This window comes from Ursus arctos, unplaced genomic scaffold, assembly GCF_023065955.2.
Source record: "Ursus arctos isolate Adak ecotype North America unplaced genomic scaffold, UrsArc2.0 scaffold_26, whole genome shotgun sequence".
NCBI lineage: Eukaryota > Metazoa > Chordata > Mammalia > Carnivora > Ursidae > Ursus > Ursus arctos.
The window spans coordinates 22,979,406-22,992,599 of NW_026622941.1; the positions used below are offsets into that span (position 1 = coordinate 22,979,406).

The 13,194-nt window shown below is 42.9% G+C and overlaps 1 protein-coding gene across 2 annotated transcripts in view; it reads right to left on the bottom strand.

The window, feature by feature from the left end:
• The window catches only part of BCAT1 (branched chain amino acid transaminase 1), a 99,657-nt gene that overhangs the window by 77,704 nt on the left and 8,759 nt on the right, over positions 1 to 13,194 (bottom strand). The window lies entirely within an intron of this gene.

The following is a 13,194-nucleotide window of genomic DNA, read 5'->3' on the forward strand; positions in this document are numbered from 1 at the left end:
GTCCATTTCTTTATGCTCCGGTGGTTTGTTGGACAATTTGGAGTGAATGAAAGAAAAGCTTTTCCTTTGTAGACTGGGAGAAGGGCCATTGGGTAATGGGAGGTTGCAGAGAGAACTGGCAAGATGCTTCCTCCTTGGACGTTTTCCTGCAGGCAGGGGCTGGGAAAGACTTAAAGAAGGTTAGGAACCTGGAAACTGTTGGGCTTCCTAACTTGCCTGCCCCGTGTACTGCTTGAGGAAGTCATCCTGCCTCCTCAGGGCTGTGACTGGAGGTTGGAGATGCTAGTTTGGCCTTACACTTGCTAGAGCAGTTATGACACTTGATTACTGTCCTGCTTGTCTGTGCACCAGTCCCCACCTGTCTGGGCAGTGACTTCATTTTCTTTTCTTTTCTCTTTTTTTTTTTAAGATTTTATTTATTGAGAGAGAAAGAGCATGAGCGGTTGGGGGAAAGGGGTAGAGGGAGAGGGAAAAGCAGACTCTCCACTGAGCAGGGATCCAGACATGGGGCTGGATCCCAGGACCCCGAGATCATGACCTGAGCCTGAAGGCAGACACTTCACCAACTGGGCCAGCCAGGCGCCCATCTTTTGGATTTCCAGTACTTAGTACACAACCAGGCAAATGTGCAAACCTCAAAAAATATTTTCTGAATAAACGGTCTGAGTATATAAATCCACCATGTTTTTGTTTAAAGTAACACTTGATATGATGGATGTTAGCTAAACTTACTGCAGTAATCCAGAAACAACTGATAGACAAGCTGATATGTTTCTCTCTCTCTCTCTCTCTCTCTCTCTCTCACACACACACACAGGGACAGAGGGTGTGTGTGAGAGCAGTAAACCGATACCTATATAAACTCCATTGTGTTAGGCATAGAAGTATCAGAAATAGATTTCCAGTGAGGTGATTTGTTCAGGCTCTGTGTCACAGATACATGGAACCCTACTTACTAAAACTGCCTTTATCTATTAACAAGATATTTTGCTAATCCCCTCTAATTTCTGGGTAGTCCCCCTGGAACTTTTTTTCTGACTCTTATTAAGCCATGAGTTCTGAGTTCATTACAAAATCTTGTTTCAAGCTCCAGCTCCATTATCTAGTAGATATGTGACCTTGATGTCTCTAAAACTCACATTAATATCCCTGAACTTCAGCGACCTTCCCTATAGAGGTAAAAATGACATATGTAGTGAGAGCATCTTGCAAACCATTGACTAGAATATGTCACAGTTGTTCCTTCGTTCTGACAGAAGGTTATCGAGCTTATAAAGAGGCCCTACAATACAGCAGTGAAGCACACAGACTCTGGAGTGACACTGCCAGACTGCGGTGCGGCAAGCTTGGTCTAGTTACTGCACCTCTCCGTACCTCAATGTCTCCATTTGGGAAGTGCTATTCACGAAGGCTGAACGAGAAATTCACATGAAGCCCATGCCAGCACCCACTGAATTCTCAATTTATGTTAGTTATAATTAATAATTACAGTGAAGATTCATCAATATGAATCTGAAGGTATTTAGAGAAAATGTGGCATCTGTGAAACTGGAATTATTTATAATTGTAGAGAGAAGAAAGGATCTGTCGATACTTCACTTTTCTATAAACCAAACCTTGTGGCATGGCTTCTTTAGAAGCCGGCTGCCTGGCTGGGAAGTGGCTGTTTGACCTCAGATGCTCCATAAATCCCCATGGCAAACTGACCACTCCATGTGGCCAGCACTTCTACCATTGTACTAGGAGGTCCACTGTGTTTTAAGCCTCCCTTCAGCTTACGGGAGCAATTCTCTACTGCAGATCCTTTACTGTTTGCATTTGGTACAGCCCTCAAGTGAGTTAAAATTTGCTTCCTGAAAAAGTCTGGTTAACTTATTTCTCTACTTTAAAAAACTGGTATGGAAGCTTTCTCACCAAGGATGATGGCAAATATTTTTTCCCACTATAAGTAATCCCAGTAGATGACAGTCTCAATTTACAAAACAGATATAAGGTTTCTAATATGCCAAACTTTTGCTACAGATGGCTTTTAAATAGCAATTCGCGTTGTGCATTGGAATGGGATTAGCTTAGGGGCGCCTGGGTGGTGCAGTCATTAAGCGTCTGCCTTCGGCTCAGGGTGTGATCCCAGAGTCCTGGGATCGAGCCCCACATCAGGCTCCTCCGCTGGGAGCCTGCTTCTCCCTCTCCCACTCCCCCTGTGTTCCCTCTCTCGCTGGTTGTCTCTATCTCTGTCAAATAAATAAATAAAATCTTTAAAAAAAAAAAAAAGGAATGGGATTAGCTTACAAAGCAAAAGCAGAAATTATGACTTTAAAATAATGTAATCACCTATTGAGTAACCACGGGCTCAACAGTAAAGAAGCACACTTCTCTCTACCAGTCTATCTTCTGCCATTAAAAAAAGACAGTTTTAAAAGTGTTAGCGTACATGTGTTTTATGTTTACCCGGTTTGTTGTGGTGAGTCCAGCTACTTCAAATCATCAGAATAACAGCCTATTGGTCATAAATTATTTCTGACCAAATAAAATAGGCTGTAGCAGGTCTACACTGCAACTCAGCATCACCATACAACTCTTTAAAGCAGACAGCAGTACAAAGGAAGCATGGTTTGGTCACAGGAAGTTGGGCAAAACAGCAGATAAAGGAGATTAATGAGAATTATTTGGGGGAGGCAGTGTGAGGATTATTAAAGAACATCTATGCCAACGGTTTATTTTGTAGGCAATGGGGAAGCTTTTTAAGGCCCTGGATTCAAGAAGTTACAGGTGATAGCATCCCCCTGGGAATGTACAGCATCGGCTGGCGCAGGAGGAACTGGAGGAAGGTACCTTTTTGGGAGCGTATTCCAGCCCTCTGGGGCCTGACACAGGAAAAAAGGAGCAGACAGTGAACAGAGCGATTCTGCACCCAGCCCAGGTGGCAGATGGCAGACAAGGGGAGGAAGGCCAGCGTTCACTCGAAAGCCTCCAGTCTCCCCACATCATGTTTGACGCAGGTAGGCACGAATGGACAGTTCTCAAGGACGGAGGGCTCTTTCAGCGTGAGACTGTTCTAAGTCTGGAGCCACAGAGCCAAGAGCCAACACCCCCTGGGATCCTGCCTTTAGCGACTGTGATTTGTACTCCTCCTCCTAGTGGGCGCCACGCGGTGTGGTGCCCGTGGTGTTGAGGCATGTTCCGTCCCAGCCGGGCAGCGTCCTCAGTGCTTTGCTTTCTTGATCCTAAGAGATATCACCTACCTGAGAGACCTTTGGATTATTTAATGAGACATTCAGCAGCATTCCCTCCACCTCAAGACAGCCAACGGACAAACTTTCTAAGAAATATCATTGTAGGGGCGCCTGGGTGGCTCAGTGGGTTAAGCGTCTGCCTTTGGCCCAGGTCATGATCCCAGGGTCCTGGGATCGAGCCCGCATCGGGCTCCCTGCTCAGCGGGGAGCCTGCTTCTCCCTCTGCCTGCCGCTTCCCCTGCTTGTGTGCTCTCTCTTCTCTCTCAAGTAAATAAATAAAATCTTAAAAAAAAAAAAAGAAATATAATTGGAGAAGGAGTGGATTTATGTTATATCTTTGGGACATTTTGTTTTAATAGCTCCCATTAGCCAAAACTTGAGAACCTGCAAAGTTTCTCTCTAAATCCACTCCATGCCCCTTCCTCACCTCTGTAACCTTCTGCCATGAATGTAGTGTGTGTTTACTGTACAGACGCCAGGGACACATCAAAGGAAAGCATGAAGAGAAGAGGGGGGAAAAAAAGGAAAACTGTCTTAGTCCATCTGGGCTGTTCTTACAGAATACACAGACTGGAAACTTATAACAACAGAAATTTCTTTCTCACAGTTCTTTTTTTTTTTTTTTTAAAGATTTTATTTATTTATTTGACGGAGAGAGAGACAGCCAGCAAGAGAGGGAACACAGGCAGGGGGAGTGGGAGAGGAAGAAGCAGGCTCCCAGCGGAGGAGCCTGATGTGGGGCTCGATCCCAGGACTCTGGGATCACGCCCTGAGCCGAAGGCAGACGCTTAATGACTGAGCCACCCAGGCGCCCCTCTTTCTCACAGTTCTAACGTCTGGAAATCCAGAATCACAGTACCAGCATGGCTGGTGGGGGCCCTCTTTTGTTACAGATTTCTCAGTGTCCTCACATGATGGAAGGGGCAAGGGCTCTGTCTACAGCCTCTTTGATAAGGCATTAATCGTAGTCATGAAGGATGAGTCATCTCCCAAAGGCCCCACCTCCTAATACCATCCCTTTGGCAGTGACAATTCAACATGTGATTCTGAGGGGGGACACATTCAGACCAAAAAACAAGCCCCAAATTATTTAATACTTGTTAGGTAGTCACACACACACACACACACACACACACACACACACTTTAGTGAAAGAACCAGGAGTCCTTATAAACTGACCTGTGAACCTGTTGTTCCCATCAAATGAGTCATCAAAGACTTGAGAGTTAATTCATTTGCAGGTCGGTGTTACCTGACGTAAAGACATGAGCACACACACCAACAAACACAAGATGTTCTTTATATGCACAGTCAGCACACTCCGTAATAACCACCACCTTCTATCAGATGCATCTTCCACCAGGCCCTAGTTCCCCACATATTTTACACTCATAACACTGTAAGGTAGAGATTATTACTATAAACCCTACTGTGCAGGTGAGAAAATTCCAAGAGGCTGGATGATCCGATGACTCACAGGACTCCGTGCTCACAGTTATGGATTATTATAGGATAAAAGAGAACACACGGCAAAATCAGCAAAGGGGAACGGCACATGGTACAAAGTTCAGAGGAAGCCAGGCACCACTGTCCCAGAGTCCTCTCCTAGCAGAATCACACGGGACGTACGTCATTCCTCCAGCAACAAGTCGAGACAACACACGGGAAATGCTGTCTACCAGGGAAGGGCTTTGAGGGTCGGTGCCCAAGGGCTTTACTGGGGGCTGGTCATGTAAGCACCGTCTACCTAGCACATACCAATATAATTTATACATCAATGCATGATACAGTATCTCTCTGAATAAGTATTTATTAAATTTATAAATCTAGATGTAAAAATATATTAAAAAGTATATAAAATATATATAGTTACACATATAAAAACTTCTCACTCATCTGTAAAATGGGAGACAGAATAATCAAACACCATTTACAGTCACCAAACCCCATTTCAACTCTAAGTTATATCTTCATTCACTTATTAAAATTCTTATCTGAAACAACACTCATTTTGAGTTAAATTTCATCTCTTTGATGATGACAAAATGACAAAAAAATCCCGTTGTGGAGGGAAAAAGGAAAGAGTTCAAGGTGATCTGTATGGACAAACTAAGTAGTAGCACTGGAAACACTGAAAACGTTATTATTTCTCCTTAAAATATATGCCTGGGATTCCAATTAAACGTGGTAGACTGAACACATAGCTTTCTCCACATCTTTCCAGAAACTCACTGAAGCAGCAATATTTTTTAAAGCTTAATCCACAGGGAGAAGAGAATGGGACACAAGGCAACGGCAACGACTGACATCAACACATTCTGGAAGGCAGAAAGGTGATCGTGGACAAATAACTCCGTAGAAACTGGAACCATACTGCCCAAAGAAGGAGATATGGATGAAAAGCTGCTTTCTCTCACAGAATCTCAGAAACACTCAGAAGAGAGGCACCAGGGATTTTAAAAGGTGCAGCGGAAGCCAGGAGTGTTGATGAAAATCTGTACAACCATTTATGAGCAGCATTCACTTGAGAGAGTACAATCAGGAAGAGCTTTTTCTCTCATCCCCGCCCTTCAAACCCACTTCCGAATCTACCTCCCCCATGAGTTGATCAGGCTGGCCCAGTTGTGTTTCCAGTCACTTTTAGGTATCTTAAGCATTACTATCACAGTCTTGTTTCCAAGTATGTCAAAGACTAACCTGATCTGAAAGAAAACTTCCACCTCCTATTGCAACCGAAAGCTGTGTCTCTCGGAGTGGCCCCCACCCCACCGCCCCCAGCAAGTTCGGGATGGACAGGTCCAGTGGGAATGGGGCCTCCTATCCCCCCCCCTCCTTGTTCTACTTCCTCTCCAGCCCCCCGCCGCTGCTTCTGCATCCCCCCAGATGATGTCTGGACCATGAGTGAGAGGAAATGGGAAGGCCTTATTTATCTGGGACCATTATAATCTGGCATTCCTTCCCCTCCAGAGGCAAATGCTCAAATGCTGTTTTTTTTTTTTAAGCATCATGGAGCATTTACGGATTCTGCACACACCCGTCTTCCCTCAGCCCCACTGCCAGAGAAGGCCTCTGCCCTACAGTTCCCTCCTGCAATGATGCACGATCTCCCTCACCTCTGGTGATGCCCCTTCAGCCCCAGCTCTGGCATTATGTCTTGCACAGCCTCTGACAGCTGGGCCCTCCTTGCCCCAGCAAGCAGCCTTCTTGGACAGGGTCCTGTCTAGGTGATTCCAATATGGCTCCTTTCTTCAACGTCCACAAAGCTCATGGGGTTGACAAACCCTTTCTTGACTCTCCCATCACAGGCAGCAACAGCCAGCCCTGACTGTCCCAGGGGAGAGTCAGAGCCCGATATTTCCCCTGACACCAAGAGGCCACGGAACACCAATCAAGTGCTCTCAAGAGTCTTCAGGCGCCACTCCAGACCTTTAAGGCAAAGGAACCTACCAATCTCCTCACAAAATGTTTGGAGAGTATTGTGTTGGAGAGATGGAAAAATCACTCCTTCCCTCCTCTGGGGTAAAGAAGGGGAAATGGCAAGCACACTTGCTTGGCCAAGAATTTTTTTTCCCAACTAATACTCTTCTTCCTTGCCTGCTCCATCTCCAGACTTCTTCTTCTTTTTCTTCTTCTTTTTTTTTTATAAGATTTTTATTTATTTAAGGGGGGGGGAGAGAGAGAGAGAGAAAGAGAAAGCAAGCACAGCAGGCAGAGGAAGAGGGAGAAGCAGACTCCCCACTGAGCAGAGAGCCCGATGTGGGACTCGATCCCAAGACCCCAGGATCATGACTTGAGGGGAATGCTTAACCTACTGAGCCACCGATCCGACCATGCTTAACTGACTGAGCCACCCAGGAGTCCCTCTCCAGACTTCTTTTAAATATAAATTAGAGATAAGTAAGGAGTTAAAGGTTGCAGAATTGGTTTTGCTATTGTTCAGGAAAGCTTTGGGTATACCAGACCTGTCTGCTTGGAACGTGGAGGTACCTGTTGCTCTGTGCTCCGCACTGGGGCCCCCGTGGAGGTCACTGTCTCATTCGGCACCTTGTGTCACCCACAGGGGGCTCACACACACCTACCTCTGGGTCTCTATGCCCAGCAACACAGGGTAACCACCCCTTCCAGATTCCAGCAAGAAATGGCACGTGTGGTAACCAGAGAAATGACCACAAAAGAGCCAGGTCTGAGGGAATCCAAACACTGTTGTCAGGGGATTAAGCGAAAACCCACTTAATGATGAAAATGATGAAAGCTCCAGGCCCCTACCCCTGGTGGGCCTGTACAACACTGGCAGGAAGTCCTGTGCAGATTGGATGATTCTTCTTGCAAAAACTACATAACACCCTCAGAAAATACCTAGAGTTAAGACTATGTGGGAGTGCTCCAATAAAACGGCCTAGTCACTTCCATGTGATCACGTAACTGAAACAACCAGAGAAGGGGCCAAGCATGCCACAGAGCTTCCTATAGGATTCTTCATTCCTCGTTCTTAAATATAGATTGCTACAAGTCACCAGATATTCAAGGAAAGCCTACTAACATGAAAGGCAACCTCCCCCAACCCCCACCGAAAAACACAGAAACAAAAATGGGTGTGGGGGAGGGGCAATGCAGACAGCAGAAGAAAACATTTTAATTAATTTTCTCAGAAATATAGAGATTTTTCATCCATGAAACAAGAACAGGATGTTATTTTTTTAAAAAGAGTAGTTAGAGGGGTGCCTGGGTGGTGCAGTCAGTTAAGCATCTGACTCTTGGTTTCAGCTCAGGTCGTGATCTCAGGGTCATGAGATCGAGCCCCACATCAGGCTGTGTGCTCAGCACAGAGTCTGCTTAAGTCTCTCTCTCCCTCTGCCCCTCCTCCATATGTGCATGTGCACTCTCTCTCTCTAATAAATAAATCTTAAAAAAATTTAAAAAGGAATAATTAGAGAATTTTAAAAGCTCTTAGAAATACGAAGGCTAAAATATTAGAAAAAAAAGGTTGGAATATAACATTGATGAAATCATCCCGACCCAAAAAATTGGACACAAGAGGAGAAAAAATTTAAAAATTAGAGGATAGGGGCATCTGGGTAGCTCAGTCGATGAAGCATCTGCCTTCAGCTCAGGTCATGATCTCTGGGGGGCGGGGAGGGTCCCTGCTTAGCAGGGAGTCTGCTTCTCCCTATCCTTCTTGTCTGCCCCTCCTCCCCTGCTTGTGATTTCTCTCTCTCTCACACACAAATAAATGAATAAAATCTTAAAAAAAACAAAAACAAAAAAAAACCAAAGCCAATATATTGCTTGGAAAATCTCAACTACACATCCAACTTCATCATGTACAAGTTCTGCTTTCCACATAAATATAATACACATTCCACTAAGCTTTCTTCCACTATGTAACAAGGATCCCCTTTCCTCTGGTTTCCATGAACACGTTCCTCAATGTTTTCTGAGCCCTCATTAGCAATGCTTTAACAGCCATGTTTCTACCAATAGTCTATGACTTTTTAGGTATTCAGTAAGATTTTATATATTTTTCTCTACCATGTCCTGCACTTCAAGTCTTCACCAGCAGCACCTTTAATTTCCATATTTTTTACCAGCAATCCATTTCAAAGCAATCCAGGCTTTTTCTACCAGCTCCTCAAAGTTCTTCCATTCTCTGCCCAGTGCTCAATTCAAAACCTTGTCCACATTTTCAGGTATTTGTTACGGCAGCACCCCACTTCCAGGTACCAAAATCTGCATTCATTTCCTATTGCTGAACAAATTACTGCAAATTCTGTGGCAAAAGAAGAGAAATTTATTATCTTACAGTTTCAGAGGTCACAAGTTCTAAGTCAAGGTTAGCAGGGCTGCATTCCTTCTGGAAGCTGTAGGGTGAGAATCTATTTCCCGGCCTTTTCCAGCTTCTAGAAGCCATAGAAGCCACTTACATTCCTTGGTTCATGCCCCCTTCCTCCTCCATCTTCAAAGCAAGCAGTGAAGCATATGCAAACCTAAAACTCTCTCTCTCTCTCTCTCTCTCTCTCACACACACACACACACACACACACACACACACGCACCGCCCTCTGCTGCTATTATCACATCTCTTCCTAACCATGACCATCCTGCTCCCTCTTGTAAAGATCCTTGTGATTAACTTGGGTCCACCCAGATAATTAAAGATAATCTCCCCATCTCAAGACCCGTAACTTATCCGCATCTGCAAAATCTCCTTTCTGGGGATTAGGACATGAACAACTTTGAGGGGCCATTATGCAGCCTACCACAATCACCAGCCATACAATGGACCAGGCATCAGAATGCATACAGTTGCATGGTAGTAAAAGGTAGTATGTTCGCTGCCCTTAAGAAATATATGATCTAGTGGGAGAGACAAACATCAATCCCCAAATCACAATGATAATCACACCAGTGAATAATTGGAGATTGCAGCTAGTGCTCTGAAAGACTGGGAATCACAGGGGGTCATGAGGGTCTCTCTGAGGTGGCAACATCCAGTCTGAGGCTGGCAGGGCGATAAGATGCTGGTTAGATGAGAAGTAGGAAGAAGACCTGAGCAGAGGGATCAGCAAGTACAAAGGCCTTGAAGAAAAAGTTTGGGGGATGAGGGGCCGTGGCCACAGTGGTAACAAGGTGAGGCTGCAAAGGGGAGAGGAGCCAGATCCCTCGGGGACTTCTAGAGCATAGTAGAAACTTTGAGTTTTATTCAAAGCATAACAGGTAGGGGCTCAGGAATCCTTTTAAGCAGATGAATGATGTCATTGCTCCATGGAGATCAGATTAGGGGTAGGAGATGGGGGTGAGCAAGAAACATACGTACTCAGCGAAGAGAAGACATTGGCTTAAGCTGAGCACATGGCAGCTAAAGTGGAGAGAACTGTACAAATGTCTTCTGTATCTTGGACAAAAATAACCCACAGGACTTGTAATTTAGTGTGATTCAAAAGTCGAGGGAATGGCCATAGGTGTGGGTGGCATCTGGGAAACGTAGCAAGTTAATGGAGATGAGAAATTAAAGGGACTGAGATACCAGAAAGGAAAATACGCCATCCATGCACCTTGAAATAATACAGAAAAACAAGTCTTGTGTTGGAAGAGAGAAGCAGAAACCAAGTGCTAAAATCTTCAGCGGATAATGGGAGCAAAGTGACCAGGCTGTCTTTCAATGACAGTTACAAGGAAGAAATAGGGTTTCTATTTGCTTGGGGTTTTACAGGAGGAGCCTGACGTGGAAACAGCACTGGGCACAGTAAAGGAGATCAGCACCCCTCCAATTCTGAGAGAGGAAGGTGGAGAAAACGAGCGACATCCACTAGAGGTTGGTAGGGAAGTGACCTCACCTAAGGCCGGGAGGAGCAGGATATATTTAGGGAAGGTGAGGGGGAATGTGCTAATATTGACTTGCAAAGGGTATTGTGGACACATCTAGGTGCGAGGTTCCAGTGTGGGCTGAGTCAAGACAGAAAACACAGAGCATCAAGAGAGAGTGAAGGTGAATGAGGGCCCTGTGAACAAGGCGTAACAGGATGCATTTCACTGGTTGCCAGGTCGCCAGTGTTGTGACTTCCAACAGTTCGGTCCCTGGAGGATGCACAACTCAGGGCTGTGTTGACCAGTGGTCTGGAAGGGAGGCTGGGCAGATGTTTCCTCTTGGTCTTCTATGGTAAGTAAATGCATGGTTGAATCTACGTCCAGAAGTCTGAGGTTGGACAGAAGTGGAACACATGTGTCTAAGATGCACTCATGTCTTCATTCATCTGGCCTTCTTTCACGGTTCTGCTCAAACTTCATTTCCACTGGAAAGCCCTTCCTGATTTCTCTGACTCATCTTTGTTACGCACCTCTGTACCTTCCGCAGACTTCTACTGTGGCAACTATTATACTTCACTGCATTTGTTTTTTTATACATTTGTCTCCCTGAATAGTTATTTCTCAAGAGTAAAAATAATGCTTGAATTACTTCCATTTGCCTATTAACCTAGTACAAAGCCTGATAGCCTTAGTAAGAGCTATGTAAGTATTTAACCAAATGGAACTCGAATCAATCATTGTTTGCTGGTCACTACTATATAAATTTTAGTTTAAAGTAGAGTTTATATACTCTTAATATAACAGTTACTGTAAAGTTACGTGTACACATTATATTTAACTTGCCTTCTCAATAGATCATTTTCAATTGGTTAAAATTAAATACAACAGTTTGAAATATTGTCAAGATATATATATCCTTCATCTTAACTGAACTATGTGAATTACCCAATAGTTCTGGTTTATTTCTGAATTTCCCAAAATTTCAGGTTTTCTTGATAATGGCTTTAGAGTCAAGTTAAGTCCACTGTAAGGCATTTCCATTTCTCTTTTTCATTTCAATAAACTCAGGTGTCAAAAATCAAACAATATGTAAACATGTACAGTGAAAAGTCTCATGAAGATTTTCCCTTTTTTTTTTTAAATTTTCCTCTTGTATACATAGAGAGCCTACTCATTCTTCTCTCCACTGATTTTTTTTACCTCATTCTTTTTCACACCTGATAAATACGTGAGTGAGTTCTAATCTTTAGTTATTACAAACATTGCTGCAATAAATACTCTTGTTCATACATCATTTCACATATTTACAAGTACATACAAGGCATTTCCAATTAAACTAAGTATTAACAATGATGTTGAACCATTAAATCTATCTCATGTGGGCACGTGATGTAATGAGCACTGGGTGTTCTATGCAACTGATGAATCACTGAACTCCACCTCTGAAACTAAAACATTATATGTTAATTAATTGAATGTAAATAAAATAAAATAAAATTTCCAGCAAACATAGAGAAAAAATATGATCTTAATTTATTTATTTTGAGAGAGAGAGAGAAAGAGAAAGCAGGCGTGCCGTGGGGAGGGGAGGGGCAGAGAGAAAGGGAGAGAATCTTGGGCAGAGTCTGCCCTGAGCACGAAGCCCGACGCAAGGATTGATCCCACAACCCCAAGATCATGGCCCAAGCTGTCAAGAGTCAAACATTTAACGAACCAAGCCACCCAGTGCCCCGATCTTACTTTTAAAATAATTTAATGATCCATCCTTTAGTAAAACATTTTGATTATATTTATCCCAAAGGATGGATCATTAAATTATTTTAAAAGTAAGACCATATTGTTCCTGTTTACTGGAAAATTTTTCCTCAATAGAAAAGACAGAATTCTTATTTTCCTTGTTATACCAAAATTACTTAAGGCTATCAATTAAGCTAGTGAATCGCGTAAGTCCTAAAACATATCATACATATACTAACATATTAACCAAATATTTCAATCCTAAATCAGTTTAATTATACAATTTAATTTAGCTTAAATAGATAATTTAAATAGATAATTTAAGCTAAATTAAACCGATTTAGGGTTGAAAAGGATATCGGTTCTTTTTAAAAAATTTTTGCTGCTGTTGTTCATATTTGTTGTCAACTAAACAGATAAATAAGAAATAAATGTAACATGATGTATTAGTTATGGTACGTAATAAATTTACCTTGAATTTAAGATACCAATAGCGTGATCCTACAGACAAAGAATGATTGCTCTCTGAGCTGTATTATTTCAAATATTAAATATTAGAAATAATATTTTAAACTGATATTAAAAATAAATTGGGTTACTAATAACTACTAATTTCATACTAAAAAATTATCTCATGTAATTAAGTTCATATGGCTGCAAATGACTCATCATTCCCAGCTTCAAAGTGTTGTCCTTTAACAGCAAGTCGTAGACCGATGGGTTACTGTAAATCATGTTCTTGGAACATTGGTCAAGAGGAAGGAAGGTGCCTGGTTGACGAGCAGGGATGACGTTAATGTTAAGAGGCATGCATGAAATTATTAAAGGCACATAAAACTCATTGACATCCTTTACCTACATATCCACGGAATGACTGACATTACTAATAGAGTATTTGCTCTAATGTTACTGAAAAAGA